We start from the raw sequence: 16,944 nt of genomic DNA on the forward strand, positions 1-16,944 counted from the left end.
TTTAACAAAAATTACATGTAACACTAGCTTTATACGAAGTGTATTATTTTCCTTACTGAACAAGTGTTTCCATCTATAGCATAACATATGCTGTGTGACATCAATTTTAGGCCCCGTAGGTGCATCTTCAAAATGGAATTAGGACCGTAATAAATCAAAAAAGAATCAATTCTTTACATTCATGTGCATCACTTTCAAAATCACAGTTGCTACAGAAATCAGCATTACCGAAAGATTTCCTTGGACAAGGAAAATATATTTGAAACTATATTTGTTTTTCTGATTTTTTGTCTCTGTCATTCAAAAGGAAAGAGTTTTTAGTATTTTGTTTTTTAATCGGAAATCCCGTTGCCACGCACTCGATTATTTTTGCCCTGCAAACATGTGTAATTACATCGCCTAAAGTCATGAGAAGACAACATGCCGACCCACACGGAAAAAAAAAACGCTTCCGAGTGTATCTGTCAGCTCTTTTGGTTCCAGCGTCCTCTGCTGGCCAAATGGTAGATTGCAGCGCTTCTGGTTCAGCTGTGTCCAAACAAAACTCAGGCAGATCAGAGCACAGCTGGACTGTACTCACCCACCGTTGCTGAAGATGAGCTCAGTGACCATTCTATACTCCAAAGGTGGTTCTCCTAATCTGGCTTTGTGGCGGTGGTGGATGTGATCTGGGTCGGGCTGGGCCTCATCCCAGCTGTCTTCTGTTGGTGGGGGAGGCTGTGTAATAAAGTTCGACATGCCTTCACACTTCTTTAATAACTGGCGGCAGCGAGCACAAACGCCCCTGTCGACCCGACTATCGATATGCCCAGTTGACTTGTTACCAATGACTGACAGGTCAGACCGTAACTCGCACTGGGGAGCAAGGACGGTGGGACGTGTCCAGATCCTACAGAGAAAGAAAAGTTGATGTCAGTTGCTACCTAGAAATTCAAGTGAAGATAGTTTTAAGATGAATAATGATCTGTACGTACAAAAACATCCAATTGGACATATGGCTGCAATATCGTATCAGTTGTTTTAGGTCAATGCTCACCGGAGGAACTCACAGTCAATAGGCCACGTGCTACTTTTGAGTGCTGGAGAAGTCAAGACATGCACCGTGAGTGTAAGCGTGGACAGTGGCTCCTGACTGAGCGGTGTGGCAGGAGTAGGACGATTCCACCGACCGCGGAAAGACCCTTGTTTGGCAACGTGGAACCTTAGAGAAGACATTGTCCCTTAAGTCATTATATCCTTACTACACCATTCCTCAAGGTCTAACATTTGGAATTTTCTTATTTTAAATTAATACTTTAAATATTTTAAATGTTTTGCTCTACCTAGAGGTCCTCGCTTATGAAGATATCCCCAGTCCTCATCGTCATCTGCAGATCATCAAGAGCTCGTGCATGGCATGGTGTCGGAGTTCCAAGTCCCATTGTGCTGTACAGGGGGGAAACCCCAGTGGAGGGGCCGACAACACCTGAAGAGATAGAGGAGACACAAACGATGACATGTTGTCGACCACAACCTTGCGGTACATCAAATGTAAATTGTATGATACAATCAAAAAATTTTGTGTGGAAAGATGGTCCCGTCAAATGCCTTATTTTACATCTTTGAAAGTTAGTCGTTAACTAAATCGCTGAAAATGGAGCACAACCCGACAATTTGGCTTTTATTAGTGCTAATATTGGTTTTGTCCACTTATCGGCAGCAGAGCCAGCGGGTGTAAACATAACACCAGCATACGTGTTATGGTACAGAAGTGCATTACATTGAATCTCCACAATACACCTGAGGAATTAACTTGCTATGTTAGCTTCAAACTGCTCTTTGACCGTATCCTGTCCTTCTTGTTAGTGCGCTAACACTTTCGTATCTTCTGTTTGCCTGCTGTGCAGGGAGGCTCGGTGGGGTTGATAACAGCTTGGTTTTGTTAAAGAACAGCTGCCTGTTGCAAGTCCTGGAAATGGCTAAACGGAAACATTGATACTTGTGGGCCATTAAAGTCAAACCAATGACTAAAAACCCAGCCCTGTCGTGTTCATATTACCTGTGTCTGAACGTTAAGTGGACTGCAACCACACTACGAGGACACACCTCTCCATCTTTGTTCCTTGGCTGTCTTGTTGGCCTGGTATCAAACACAAAGTGGACCTCGAGTGAACAACCTGCCACCCTTCCGAACCGAGGCTCTCCTACAGAATGGATGATGAAAGGAGGACGAGTTCAGCGTAACTTTTTGGCTGTAGTGCTCGCCTTAGCAGCTCCCAGCAGGTGTCACATACTGAAGAGCCCTCCTCATCTGGATCCGGCCCCTGTCCACAAGCCCAGCACCAAAAGACAGAAAACCCTGGAAATCAAATGGAACAATGCAGTTTTTGCTAATGTGCCGGCACATTCCTGGGTTTTAAGACCTACATACTGAACGCGTCCACTGATAAATGATCAGGAAATAAATGCCACAATCTCTATACTCTGCTACTGGACTACCCTGCCACTCTGGGGGGTAGAATTGGCCAGACCCTGGGTGTGTCTCATTTTTTTAAGCGTGGATTCAAAGTAATATGGAAATCCTACACTGCTTGTCACTCTTGGGGTGCAGATCAAAAGACAAACAGTTTGCCGTCTTTTCTCTCACTGTAAGTGTAGGTAAATCAGAAACTAATGTGGATTAACCTATCTTTTTTCGGACCTATCACATTGAGAATGTGAGGTTGCCATCCTTCTTGGCTTGGTTTTCCACTGGCCGCCTTGTATTTAGGAGAGAGCAGGCTGATCGCGGTTACCTGCACCCTTAAAGCGCTCCAATTTTGCCGAGGCCGTCCTCGCTCAGCAGAGACTGGCTTTTGGTTCTAACAAGAGAGGAAGATTACACTTGGGATTATTGGGCTTTTACGTGTCAATTGCAAAGAAAATACGGTACTGTAGAGACGGGGTAAGAGCAAGTTTATTGCAGTTAAAAACAATCAACTATGCTTCATATAGCTTCCGTCAATATTTTTGTCATACCTGATGGACTGGTAAGGAATAAACTCTGTCAGGATTCCAGTGACATGGCGTGTGAGTTTTTTACTGACTGTTCACTTTCTTAAGAACATGTGAGGACCCTCAGCTACTTGGTCACCTTTCCACATGGAGAGGGTCACCTGGGGAGGAGGAAGACAGATTTTGCTTGGTTAGTTTATTGCCTGTAATCAGTATTTCTATCATTAATGGTTCACAAAATGCAACTTGTAAAAAACGTTTCTTTGGCAAGGCACACGATCCTGATAATGCATTAGAGAGCAATTTTATTGTTTTATCAGGCTCAGTGTTTTTTTGTTTTCTTTGTTTGTGTCTCAAAACAGGTGATGGTCAGCGGTGAGACGAAGATTGTCCGCAACAGGAGCGTGTAATGAACATATCTGCAGTGATTGTAGCACGGACAGCAGTGTGTCTTATCTTCACTCAATTTTCGGTGCGCGTGGAAGCTTGTTTCTTCTGACATACCCTTACGAGAATACAGAGAGAGTTTTTGTGAGCTGAGTCTTAATTGCTTTGAAGCAACTCATTTTGGCAATGGCTTGACCATGTACAGGCATTCAGTACTATAAAAATACCACTAACGCATTAACCTCTTACTTAACAGTCAAATACGAAAGGATCTTGCTGCTGTACCTTTTTTAGCTGCTTATTAACCTCCATCTACCGCGGAGAGACCCCACGGAATGTCCAGAGTGGTGGTGAATATGTGTCATTTCCTCGCTACAGGAGGACAGGGAACGTGAGAGAGAAAGATCAGTGGACACATGTTCATTCCTTCTCCTATTCCTCTTACTCTCTCTCTTCCTTTTTGCTCTCTGATCGTGTAGTTGGGTCCTTCAGTTCTTAGACAAGCACCTGTGAACATCAGCGCTAACGTCACCAATGTTTGAGCTATACCTATATAGGTTCTTGCAGTTCTTTGCTTGCAGTTTCAGTCCATAATACACGCACACTATTTAAGAAAAGAGCGCTCATTCGTCAATATGTAATTAGTTCTGCCAATTATTTACTTCTTCTTTAATTAAGAATAATTTGCACATCTGATTATTTCAATTGTCATTACAACCATTTGCTATTTACATGTTAGGCTTTACAGCTGGAAAATCAGAAAATGTCCCCTAAATTTCCAACTGCATGTGTGACCCCAGAAGATATTGTATCGTTATTAGAGAGGGGTTATCTAAAATAATCAAAGCCTCACCTTGCTTCGCCGTGTTTCTCAAGTGTAAGGGTCCCTTCATGCATCACATCAACAAATGGGGCATCTTTTAGGGTGAGGCATCATTGGAATACAAGAGTCTCTGAAAGGGTGGACGGTGTGAGTGAGCTGCGCCACTAAAAAACACCGGATAGGAATTAGCTGCCTGTTCTTGTATTTCCTTATCTGTAACATGTGTTCAACACGAAGAACATCTAAATGACCTGAACAGCGAGAGGCACATCTCTGGTTCATCTCCTCCTCCCCAACGCCATCCAGGTTCTCTCATGGGCTCAGTCAACTGGTTATTTTTCGGTCATCCGGGTCTCGTTACACGGTTCCTCCCATTCTCTGCAAGTACAAAATTGAAGTGATAGGATAGCTCTTAAGCACGAATATACAGGAGATTTTTATAAGAATTCTTAACCTTACATTTGAACTAATTGAAGTGCTAGTAGGTGAAGAGTTGATGCTTTACCTTTTTATTGCTAAGACAACATTGAGTAGGGCTTACACAACTTTTTTTGAACGGAATATTGTTTCCTATTTTGATCCTTTTTGGGGCTTTTTTTAATTGATTAGGACAGCAGTAGACCAAAGTGGGAAGCGAGGGTGACTAGTCTGGGCAAAGGGCCGCAGGTTGGAATTTGAACCCTGGCCACTGTTGTAAGACGAGGCTCGTTACATGGGGTGCAACAAAGTGACTACCAAGGCTCCCCGAATAGTTTCATACATTTTGGAATCACTTATTTGGTAACATTTGCTGAAATTTAATGATGAATTTTGTCTGTCCTTTAACGGCAGTTTAACATCACCTGGGTCATGGAAGGGCACAATTAGAAGGTGCCCGGCTGCCAAGGACTGCCTTATGCTCGGCTCTGGTATGATGGACGTGGGCCCTGTAGTCGGCCGCAGTGATCTCCTCAACATGCTGCACTGTAGTGTCCCCATGACAAACCCAATGGCGGCCTGCTTCAGCACTGCAGAAGCCTGTCAAAGGTATCATTTAGGAGGAAGATCATTCCATATTCATTCACAACACTCAACAGCTGAAAAGTCGTAAATAATATGTTATGATGGTTCTTACTGCACCAGCCGGTGAATACACAAATTAAACATTAGGTGACTCATTGGGTAATCAACGATGCCTTTTAAAACAGTTGTCCAAACCTTACCTGAGACAAGGTTTTATGGCCCACAGTTGTCTCTGAGGTCGCTCAGTACGGCTCGATTTGCTTCGAGTCGCCAATTAGGTCTAGCTCCACCATGGAATAATTGTGTGAGGGGAGAGAAATAGCGTTGAGTGTGCTGGTCCTTGTTCGTGATTGCCCCCTTTATCCCCCTTTATAGCGACTCCTGTCCAAAATACCTCCAATGACTACAAGTTTGCCCGGAAAAAGAAACAGTCAGTGTATGTTAATCTTATAGAGTGAGTTTGAAAAGCATACAAACAGTACATTCAATGTAAAAACTGTTTAATTCATTCACTTATTCCGTTTTTTTGGCAGGGCTGGAAAGTTTGGGGCGGATTCTTCTTCGCAGGACATAGGCCTATGATGTTTTGAGCGAAGTGCCGAAGTAGCCAGTGTGATTCCTGGGTGTCTTCTGGTCTGGATTTGTCATTCTTGGGGCAGGAGGTTGTTTGCTGACAATGGCCTGAAAGCACGCCATACAGGTAGGCAGTGTCGCTGTGGACAGAAATTGAAGAGGGGGTGAGTCTAGTATTGTTTGTGAGGCCCAACAAAGCTCAAATCCTTACTGCGTGGAACCGAAATATTTTGCCCTGTGTCTTTTGGTTGGGTTGGGGCTTCAACTGGGCAGTTTTCTTACCACATCAAGTTCACAATCTGGTGAACATGTTTTTAGCCTAGACAGGTATGAAAAAAAATTTGGTGGCAAAGGATTCCTGAGATTTGACTTCTAACACTCTGCAGGTAATGGAAAGGAATGAGAATTTAAATCATTAGAGTCCATCGGGCGTAGGTTTGCACTGGTGTTACGGTGAGTGTTGTTTGGATGATTTATAACATTTTAATCAGGACTTTCCTCTCTTTCTGCTGCACCTTGACGTCATCCCTCAAAAATGAAAAGTTGTGAAATCATCACCACATTTTTTCCTTACACAGATTGACATCTTTCAAAAAATTAGAAAGAGTATCCTTGGCAAAAAAAAAAATCCACACCTGTTCTTAAGTAGTAAGCCCCGGAGAGTAAAACAGTTTTGGAACCGACTCGAAATTTGCACAATGTCACGCCGAAATTCGTTTCTTCGCTCACTATTGGCCTCTAGGGAACTGCTAAATTGGGGCTGCATCTAACAATTATTTTAATTTTCATTATCAATGTATTCTGCTGATTTTTTGTCTTGATTAATCATACAATTGTTTAGTACTAGTATATTGTTCACAATCAATAGCGGATGTGTGCACTTTTGGTTAAAAACGGCATGCGCACAATTGAATGATTATGAATTGTTATGATCTTTCTGTAGTGACTTACTACCTAGACGCACATCCTGTAACTCGGCAGCTCTAACTCTTTATTTTAGGCTGTTGTCAAAATGATTTGAGTCAGAACTTTTGAAGCATAGTTGCTTATCTAAGGTAGTACTGTATAGCCCGCCACATTACAGATAGGCGTACAAGTGTTTTTCCACGAGTTTCTTTCATTGTTCTTCGCACCCTCTAAAGCCCCTGCTTTGCATACCTGTGTTCACCACCGTCATTTACACCCACTTATTTATATATCAGAGTTTCCACTTGATAGAGCCGAATATCTACATTGTTAAGTTGTGGTTGTAGAACCAGTGAGGATTGCGCCTTCTCTGCCATTGCCACTGACCTCTAATCTTTAATCTTGACGTCAGCCTGCCTCTCCTGTTGTAGAAAAATGGTTAGCGAAGCCATGCCTCTAATTACTAAAAAGCATCCGAGGCACAACAAACCAAAGATGAGCCATCATCGGTGTTGGTTGATAATCATGATATCTGCAACAATCAAATGCCTGGCTTACACCACATAAAAATCAAGCATCATATATAGAAAGAAAACTGTACGAGACATAGGACTCCAATGTGGTACGTGGGAAAAGCTCCTCTGCTCCCTTTGGAACAGTTTGTCTGCGGACCATTCACCTCACACAATATTATAGCAGTACACAACAATATGCAATCCATGCAAACTGTAGAAACCCTTAGTCCTTATGTTGCCAAGATATCCTAAATCAATACCATCATATCTTCTCCCAATGGTCATAACCCATGATAACTGACTCCCTCTACTACAGTCCCCTATAATCTGCTGAGTTCTTTTCTTGATTATCAATTAGTGTTTAGTAATAATGACACAATGGCATTCAGATATTGTCACTTTCGAAGCTGGAGAATGTGTCTGCTTTTGCTTAAAAACTTGTGGCTTGGATATTTTATGATTATAAATTGGCATGAGTCATTTTCTGTAGTGACACTACCTAAGCAAAACTGTAATTCTAGCAGCTCTAACGTCTTTTATTTGCGTTGTTTGTGCAAAAGATTTGAGTCATACTTTTGAAGCTTATGCTTTTAATGATAAACTGTAGAGCCACATCACAGATTAGGCTACAAGAGTTTTCCACTAGTTCTTTCGTGTTTCTCCACCCTCTATCGCCACCTGCTTGCTTACTGTTTCACCGGTCCCTTTACAACCCACTGTATTTATAAGTCATTGTTTCCATTGATTAGAAGCCAGAATAAATCACCTGGTTAAGAGTTGTGTTGTAGAACCAGTGCGATTGCTGCCTGTTCTGCCCTTCCACTGCCTCTAAATCTTATAGCGTGACGTCAGCCTGCCTCGCTGTGTGTAAAAAATGTGGACAAAGCCATTGTCTAATTAATACAAGCATCCGAGGCCAACAGACCATCACTAGATGAGGCCCTCATCTGTGTTATGTTATATCATAATATACTGCAACAGAACAAATGCCTGGCTTTGCACACCGAAAAAGTCAAGAAGCATAATAGAAAGAACCCACAAACACATCACTCCAAAGTGGTACTGTTGGTGAGAAAGCTCCCTCTGCTCCTTTATGGAACAGTTGTGTCTGAGGACAAATCACCTCTACAACCTATTAATAAATCACAGCATATATGCAATCACATGAAACGTGTAGAATCCCTTCTAACTTAGTTCTAATATATATCCTCAATTAATCACCCATCATAATTTCTCCTAAATGGTCCAATTAAAACTCCATGATACTGAGTCCTCCCTGCAGCCCTGGATCCCTTTTTTATGTGATGAAACTTTTTAAACTAGTGTAATCGCAGAGAATTGATGAATTACCTTCAGCACAGGGATGGGCAGGCTCCTTCTGGAGGGCCGCAGGTGGATTAAATGAATCGCCTTGCCCATCTCCAACGCTCCAGTTGCTGCTGGCTACTAGAAGCCTGGCATAACAGACATTTGAAAGCAAAGCAATTCCATTTTTGCCACACACACTGAATTGAATTTCATTGCACATCTTCAGCCATTTCAAAACCAAAAAATTACATACAAATTATTATCCATATACAACGTGAATGAGAAAAGCCACATTTTCAAAATCCTCACTAGTCAGTGTTTTTGATCCTGTCGCACTTATCTTTAAAATCTTTTGGTCAGAAAAGTGTTAACATTTCAAACATACGTGTGAACATCGAGCTGCATGTTACAACTGTTTTCCTTCTGCCTGTTAAAACCACTTTCGGTTATATGTGTGTTTAAATTATTGCGTTAACAATTGTGTTTCTATAATTGAAAAGCAGTATAATGTAAGAAGAACTGCGCCTTTTAAACCATGGCCATAAAAAAAATATGGTGGGCTAAAGTGTTTCTGCGTGTGACCATTTTAATATGGCTCTCCTTTTTAAATGCTTCCTAATTTGAGCATCGAGCTTTGACGTCATCCCGTGGTGCCCCTTGAGTTGGTTTATTGCCAATATTACTTTTGTGGTCCCATAAAAGAAAAAACCAAAAGGCCAACACTAGAAGCATGGTATAAACTTCCATGTATGAACTCCTTAACAGTGCTGGCTGTTTTACCTGCAGGATTGAAATACTGTCCCAACTTGTGACGAGCACCCTTTGGTCCTCTGTTGGCCCGTACTGATCGCATAGTTGATTCCATTGAGCCGCCGTAACTCCATCCGCTGTCCAACATGAATCCGAATAAAGTGTACACTGGGTGGAACTCTGTGGAGCTCAGGAGTCCATATCCCGCATTGGACTTCACCACCTCCCCACAGCTCTCCGAGCCACGGCCCGTTTGGTCTGGGAGGAATACACCTGATTTGTATCATCACATTCAATGAGATGTAATGCTCAGCATCCACGAATGTAAGACAAGCACTGACGACAGCAGTGTTACTTTTTTTTAAACGTTTGGGTTTTAATACAATACAGCTCTAATGAACCCCTTTGTTGTAATAGTAAAGTACAAGTATGTGTATATACTTGAATGTAAAGAGAATATACTGACATCAGCTCACCTGTTCCTCGGCATGGTTTCCCTCATTGTTTCTTGGTCCCCTCCGAGTCCCTCCAGTGTGACATGACAATAGCCCCCTCTGTGATGTACTGTGTGTTGTGACCCCAGGACAGCGTTAACACATCAGAGACCAAAAGTTGGGGTGAACCCATCAGGGTTAAAGCCCCGGAAGATAAGGTAAGCGAGAAAAACCCCGTGCTTCTTTCCCTCACTTCCAAATTTCTTCCCTCTGCTGGTGTTGTCATGTCTCAGAGATGGAGTGAGAAGTAATATATCCGACAAGCACAAAAATAAAACCTGTGTGCTGCAATACACCCCCGGTTATCCAATTTATTAATTCATAAAAATGGCCAGTAACATTGCAAACTTTTACATTTGAATGAAATGCCTGAAGATTGGTGAATATTGATTATTGAAATCTTTTAGACGGTCAAAATACTGTATTTTATTATGGTGACAAACCATGCCATGTTCACAACCAAGCCGTACTAATTTAGAGTTGAGTCAACTGGAAACTGGCAAATGGTGAAATTGAACTTGATTCTATTTCAGTATCCACGCACTCCTCACTCCATACTCAGATGCTTCATTAGATTCATCAGCTATCTTTGTCTGTTGCCCGTTTCTACAGTGCGAGCGTCACCTTATCCCAGCCCCTTTTTTTTATTGCTGAACGATTAAAGTGAAACATGAAACCATGAGTTTGTGGGACTGAAAAACCAAACAATTCTCAAAAAATATGCTACAATGCTCGTAAAGCGATGGGATCCCGCAAGGTTGATGTATTAACCTATGGTTACACATTCCAAGCACCATCTGTCATATTCCACATATCACTTAGTAACATTCTTACACGACACTTAGCTGCTTTATCCACAGCCACTTCAAAAAGTGCATTTCAGCCATCATTAATTAACTATGAACAGCAAGCATTACATACAAGAAGTACTTCAATAAGCCCAACTAACAGGAACCAGTGCGTCCATGTAAGTGCGAGTTATTTTCACTCCATTGTTTGTTATAAAAACATTGGTAAAGGCGCTTCAAACATTGTTATATATTTCCTTTTTTAAGGATTTTATTTATCTGATTGCTGCTATATTTTGTTTTTCAAGCGTACTTGTTGCACCAACACAACATGTTGAATGGGTTGGGTTATCTCAAACATGAAAACACAATGCATCGGAACTGAGCATCGTTACCAAATGATTCTTACATAAGGAGCCATGCAGAAAGTATTTTATGATGCTAAATTGATGGATCCATTCATGGTCCAGTTACTATTGTTCAGTGATGTTTTGTTTAAATTTGATCAGTTTGGCGTTTGTGCTGGTCCATCCCATGGTCTTTTTTCTGTGTCATGTTCTGCCCCCCCCCCCCCACCCCACACACACACACACACACCCAAACCCCTCACTTCCTCTCACATTTTTGGCCAGCCTTGTCTGTACAGCGTCTACTATTGGTTCCTTTGTCTCTTTATTCAGATACATACATGGTTTTTGTTCTCGTAGTCCTGTGCTTTCACAGGGGTAGAACGCACAAGCATGAGGCCTGTACACACCGTCTCCTCTACCCTGTCGCCCCCATTCAGCAAGCAGTTTTAATTGATTGCGTGGTCTCTAATTGAAGTACAATGACTCCTCCTTTTCCACTCATGCTTTCTGCAATATCTAAAACCTCACACTGACTATTAATACCATTGTTAATGTTTTCAGACGTGTGGACTGTATTCACTTAGGGTACCCCTGCCAACCCTTGATTTTAGAAAAAAATCCCCATAGGCTTTAACACACTAGCTTGTAAGTAAGTCAAATGTATAGAGCTTATGTTCACAGTACACCCTCTTCACCGTGGCAATAATTCAACATCATGCTGTGTGCAAGTACAACTATTTTGCACACCCAGACTACTTGCAATCATGTGATAGATTTTTGTGATTTCAATTATTACAGCAGCTACAAACTTTGCTTAAGATTTGCTTTCTTGCGCAAAAAAAAACAATGTCTCACCATAGTTCACTCACGTGGACTTTTTGAGTTACTTTTCTTTAATTGGTTCAGATGTGCTACAGCTTGTCAGCCAAGATGGTAGCATCCTTAGTGGCAGACACCACACATGTATGTGCAAAACTCGCACACCACTTTCATATGATCACGTTGACTCTTACCACAACCTGCACGGATGAAACTCGCGGGATCCTCACAGAAATTTTCTTTTTTTTGTAACCAACCACATTATTGAGGTCTTCTTGTCTGTCCTGGGCTCTTGTTTCTTGCCAAGCTCCTCAGTGAAGAAAAATAACAAGCCAAGCTATGAGGAGAAGTCACTCTTTGTTTACTCGGATAATAGGCTGGTTGAAGTTGTGCTTGTTATGCGTTTGGGGCACACCATGAGGCACTAGGACATCTCGTCATAGCTTGCCCCACTAGCCCCCGTGGCCCTCCTTGCCCCCCATATTGCGCGGGTTGCATTGACTTCACCACAATAGGGTCTGAATATATTACAGCCAGGGTGTTCAACTTAGGCCTACCCCACCCCCCTGTCCCCATCCATCAACTCTCTCTTTTCCTCTCATAAACAAAAAACTGCTTGACTAACAACCGTTAACACAACCACCCCCTTCCTCTCTCTCTCCTAGTTACACCCATTTTCTAACGGCATGCGTAGTAAGGGCTCAAGTTGCCAGCCAACGGCAGAGCACTGTTGAACTTCAGTTTTGTTGATTGAACGTTGTCAAAGAAGAAAGCAAATGAATTGGGGTTTTTTTCAGTTTGGCTTTCTGGTGTTTCAAGTGGGTTCTTGTATTTTGGTATTTTTTCTGGTTTCTCTGGTCTTTTAGGTCTATGTGCTTCAAATATTTTCATTTGTTTTAGTTAGGATTTAGAGAGAACAAACACGAAGGCTGCCAGTTTGTGTATTCTCTAATGACATTCATTTGTGAAAGGTAGATCATGGAGGCTTAGGATTTAGGTTCGGTCTGTGCTCTGTTCCTGGTTCACCCTTCAGTTAACGACTTGCAAGCTGGTTTCCTGCCACAGATTCCAGATATAACCCACCACAATGCACTACAAAATGACAGAGGCCGCATTAACTCTATACAGGCCAGAGAAGGCATTTCGGCAGAAATCTCTGGTAGGCTATACGGTGTAGCTGGTTATTATCTCTGATTTACTTGTTCCAACATATTTTTTCCTATAAATTTTTAAATTTTAAGTGTGTAAATAGAGCTTAAGACAACTGTGCCTTAGAATCCGAGTGCTCCCTAAAGTAATTGCATCTTCAGAGTTCCCAGATGAAGACACCAAATCAATTGCAATGGCGGACTACAAATAGTATACAAAAGGAGAAACAGGTGCAGGTGCTAACCTGTAGCTCGTGGTCTTTGGATCACAGCAATAGGCTATCCCCAGGCTTTATCCCCAACCCATAAACCCTTATTTGTGAAATAATTTGTAATTAAGGTAGGTTTTTCAGTTTGTTCCCATATCCCTTAATGTAATTGACATTTGGGAACTCTAATGAATTATTGCTTTTTGTTGCAACTCTGGCACTACAAACAACTGAAGGTCGGACTGTTGATATCGGTCAGGTCGGCTGTGGAGTGTACAGGTGGAGCAAACCGATTCAACACAGAGTCCTCAGGGCAACCAGATGCACGCCCATTTACCCGCACCGCCCAATTTAATGTTATTAGTTGTTAGTTATTATTTAAACTATTCATAGATTTGATCACAATCATAACTTATTTGTTTTTGCTAATTTAATTGGGTGACACATTTTGGTACAAATGAAAGATGTGATATGATACGCCTGCAGTGACGAAGTATGTTTTGTTTCATGGTGAAAGAGTTTGACACAACTGTGTGGGAATTATTTTTCTTCTACAGCTCTGATGCTGGAGCTTTTTAGAGATAACGTTTCCTTTTCTTAATATCCTACCCAGGAGGCCGAACAAATGAATACTTAATGTACAATGGCAGAACCATTCATTTCAATGAGACCTTCCTACATACGTAGACTTTGAATGTTTCCACAACTTTTGCCGTATGCCATTTTTTGTTTTTTTTGGGCGTACTTACATTTTAAAAAGGTTCCTATACGCACAGTTGTTACATGAGACCCCGGGTTGCCTTTTTGATACATATTGTATATTGGTACCAAGATGACATTGTGACAATAAAAACTTTTTTTTCTGCGTTTATGGGGTTCTCAGATTTTTGAGAATGGAAATTAGATATGGAGTGGCATGGCATCCATTTTTCTTTGTCTAGGGCATCGCGTGTACTTCCACAAACATGTATGGGAATGGAAAATAGTCTGAAATTTTGTGTTAAAAACTGTGCTGGTCATATTTTTCCCAGTAATTCTGCTTCTCCTGTTGTTTTCTTTGATCATTGTTCAGTCTCAACATTTGTTTTTCTTTGCTTTGTTTAATTAGTTAACAGGGGTGTCTGGTTTGTGGGCCACCATTTCCCTGTTGACTCTTTTGTCCATCTTGGACTGGCTACGGCCGCATGGTTTCAGGATGGGGGGATGCTCAGAGGAGGCAGTGGAAGCTTGAGGCCCTGTCCGGCTCCAGCCCAGAATGGTAATAACCAGAACAATAAGTCAATCTCTATGGTTTTCGTGTGGGCTGGTTAAAATCAGAAATTCAGTTCTTTTTCTCTGAACTGCTTTGTGTGGAGCTTGAAATGCTCTCTAGGTTGCAAGAGTGCAGAAGACCCTTGGACTCTGAAGTTGCACAGAAGGCAGATTTGTCAAAATTGTCACTTTACTCTTGCCTATTTTAGTACATGTATTTTACATTTTTTGTTACCCAAGCTCCAAAGACTACCAACACGAACAATGGTATTGTCACGGTTGTCGTGTCCATTTTAGCTGTATCATTTTTTTTTCTCACTCTTTACTCTTTTTTTGTGTGTGCCATATTAAACTTGTCCTGTTTTTTGTTCATCGATAGTAACGCCTCTTCAACTCTCCTTGTCAATTAATGTCTTATTTTTTCTAAATAATAATAATAATCGAGTACTACATACACACACACACCACACGATACTTTTCATGAATCATCTTCACAAAATAGCCTAACTCAGCATGTTACAGCTGTGACGTGATCTCCATTGAGGATAAAAAAGGTCTCAGTAGTGGAAAGTATTTTTGAATTTTTGATGGCGAAGGCGATTCCCCGCCTTCTCCGCCCTGAATTGGCTTAATGTGAGCCTCATACCAAAAGAATCTCCCAAATTTCATCATTGCCTTATAACTACCTACCCCAACCCGTTGAAGGCCTAAACGTACTAGCCAATCAGAGGGATAGAGTGCGGTGCCAGCATTCACTGCTTTCGTCCGTCCTCTGAAGAACAAAATAGCCATACTGCACGTGTGCAGTGTTGTCCCAGTTCCTGTTTTACGTCTAACGTTAAGTTATTCGCATATCTCAAGTGGACAATTTACGGATAATTAATCAATTCCTTAAAGGTAGTATTTATTATTATCAAATAGAGCCCGCAGTGCTGTCTTGCCTGTAATGTTTTCCCTAAGTCATACCTGGACATAATGGAAGGTTTGAAAGACAAATAAAGAAGGACAAAACCCCGAAGTTTCAGACGGTTCAGATCAAGTTTAGAGCTTTAAGTTTTGGGTCCGCATTCTGAAAAGCAAAACATTTTATTTTCACTACGGTTTAATGCTTGAATGGTGGATCATTTCGCGTGAGTGACCGAGTCGCGTGCTCCTGGCCTGTCAAATCAGGCGGGGCATTAGACGAGACTCGCCTAGTGCTTTCTTTAATAAAAGTTACCGAGCTTGTCTCCTACTAAACGTTTGGGGGGGGGGTAAATTGAAAACAATTTTCTCCATTACAAGTTAAAGTGTGCATCCATTTAAACTAACATATATGATCATTTTCACAGAGCCATGTACAAAGTTATCGGCGAGTTTTTTGGTTTATCGGTCTGATATCTCATAATGGCGTGGCCTGTCTTACAGAAGTCTGGACTGTGCTCGAGTTCGAGCCTTTCCCTGATTGTTATGCATCCATGGTGCGAGCCGTTCAGCGCAGATCACAGTCTGGCACTTACCTCACAAGTCTACTAAAATAAAAACATTCCGACAAGGCCTAACGTGATTATAAAAACATTACTGAATTCACCATTTTAAATCTAGGATGAGAAAAGCTATATATCCTCCCATCGGTGCCTCTGAATGTCTTTCTTGAAAAACAAAAAAATATTGCCTATACTGCTATTTTTAACAGATGTATCAGGGCTACTTATCTTGTATAATAGATTGATTTGATAACTATTATGTGTATGCCTGCCCCGTTAACTTTTTTGTAAAACAAACTGAATGAAGGACATACACCTTTATTGTATTCTAGTTGGACACTCAGTCCCTAATGGAATAAGAAGATAACAAAACTACTTTACAGTAGATTTTTGGGGGCTAAATTGGATCGGTGCAGGTTCCGATACATGAACCAACATTTCAAGCATTATCAGAGGATTTCAGAGACTGAGCTAGTGGTACAAACACTCTTTTCTTCAGTTGTTTTCTGCAGAGGCATTTCCTTTTTCGTTATTGATTATTGTATTGTTTATTTAACACTGTTGGGGAGTTGTTGGCATTTTGAAAAAGACTGTTATAAATTAGTCCATTCTGTGTGTGGTCATAGTCCATGTCTCTAGTTGTCTTTTTTTTCTATCTGTAAAACATTAACCAAGTGCAACTGAATAGTTAAAGTTTTTTTGACATATCCCTTTCTATTACATAGGGTTAAAGATGAACTGCTGTGGTCTGGTAAATGCGAAAGGACCCAGGTAAAGATTTGTTAGCAAACATTAAACCTACTATTTGGTCTCCGTTCACACCTAATAACATATAGCACCTGTGAATCAACAGATCATGGTTTACTGCATATGTGTGCTTGTTTTGAATTTTTGACTTGTATATTGTACTTTTATCTGTTCGTCCATGGAGTGAATTAATAAGGTGGTTCGCATTGTGCTGGTGTGTAGTGGTTTGGTGCCACAGTGAGACAGCAAAGGAGCCCTTTCTAAAGACAACTATAGACAGTGACTATGACCACACACAGAACTGACTAATTTATAACAGTATTTTTCTAATATGGCAACAAACTCACAAACAGTTGTCATAATAACAACAATAAATAATCAAATAACGAAAAAAGAAATGCCTCTGCAGAAAACAACTGAAAGAAAAAGAGTTGT

The sequence above is a fragment of the Etheostoma spectabile genome, chromosome 3 (genome assembly GCF_008692095.1).
Source record: "Etheostoma spectabile isolate EspeVRDwgs_2016 chromosome 3, UIUC_Espe_1.0, whole genome shotgun sequence".
NCBI classification, from domain to species: Eukaryota; Metazoa; Chordata; class Actinopteri; order Perciformes; family Percidae; genus Etheostoma; species Etheostoma spectabile.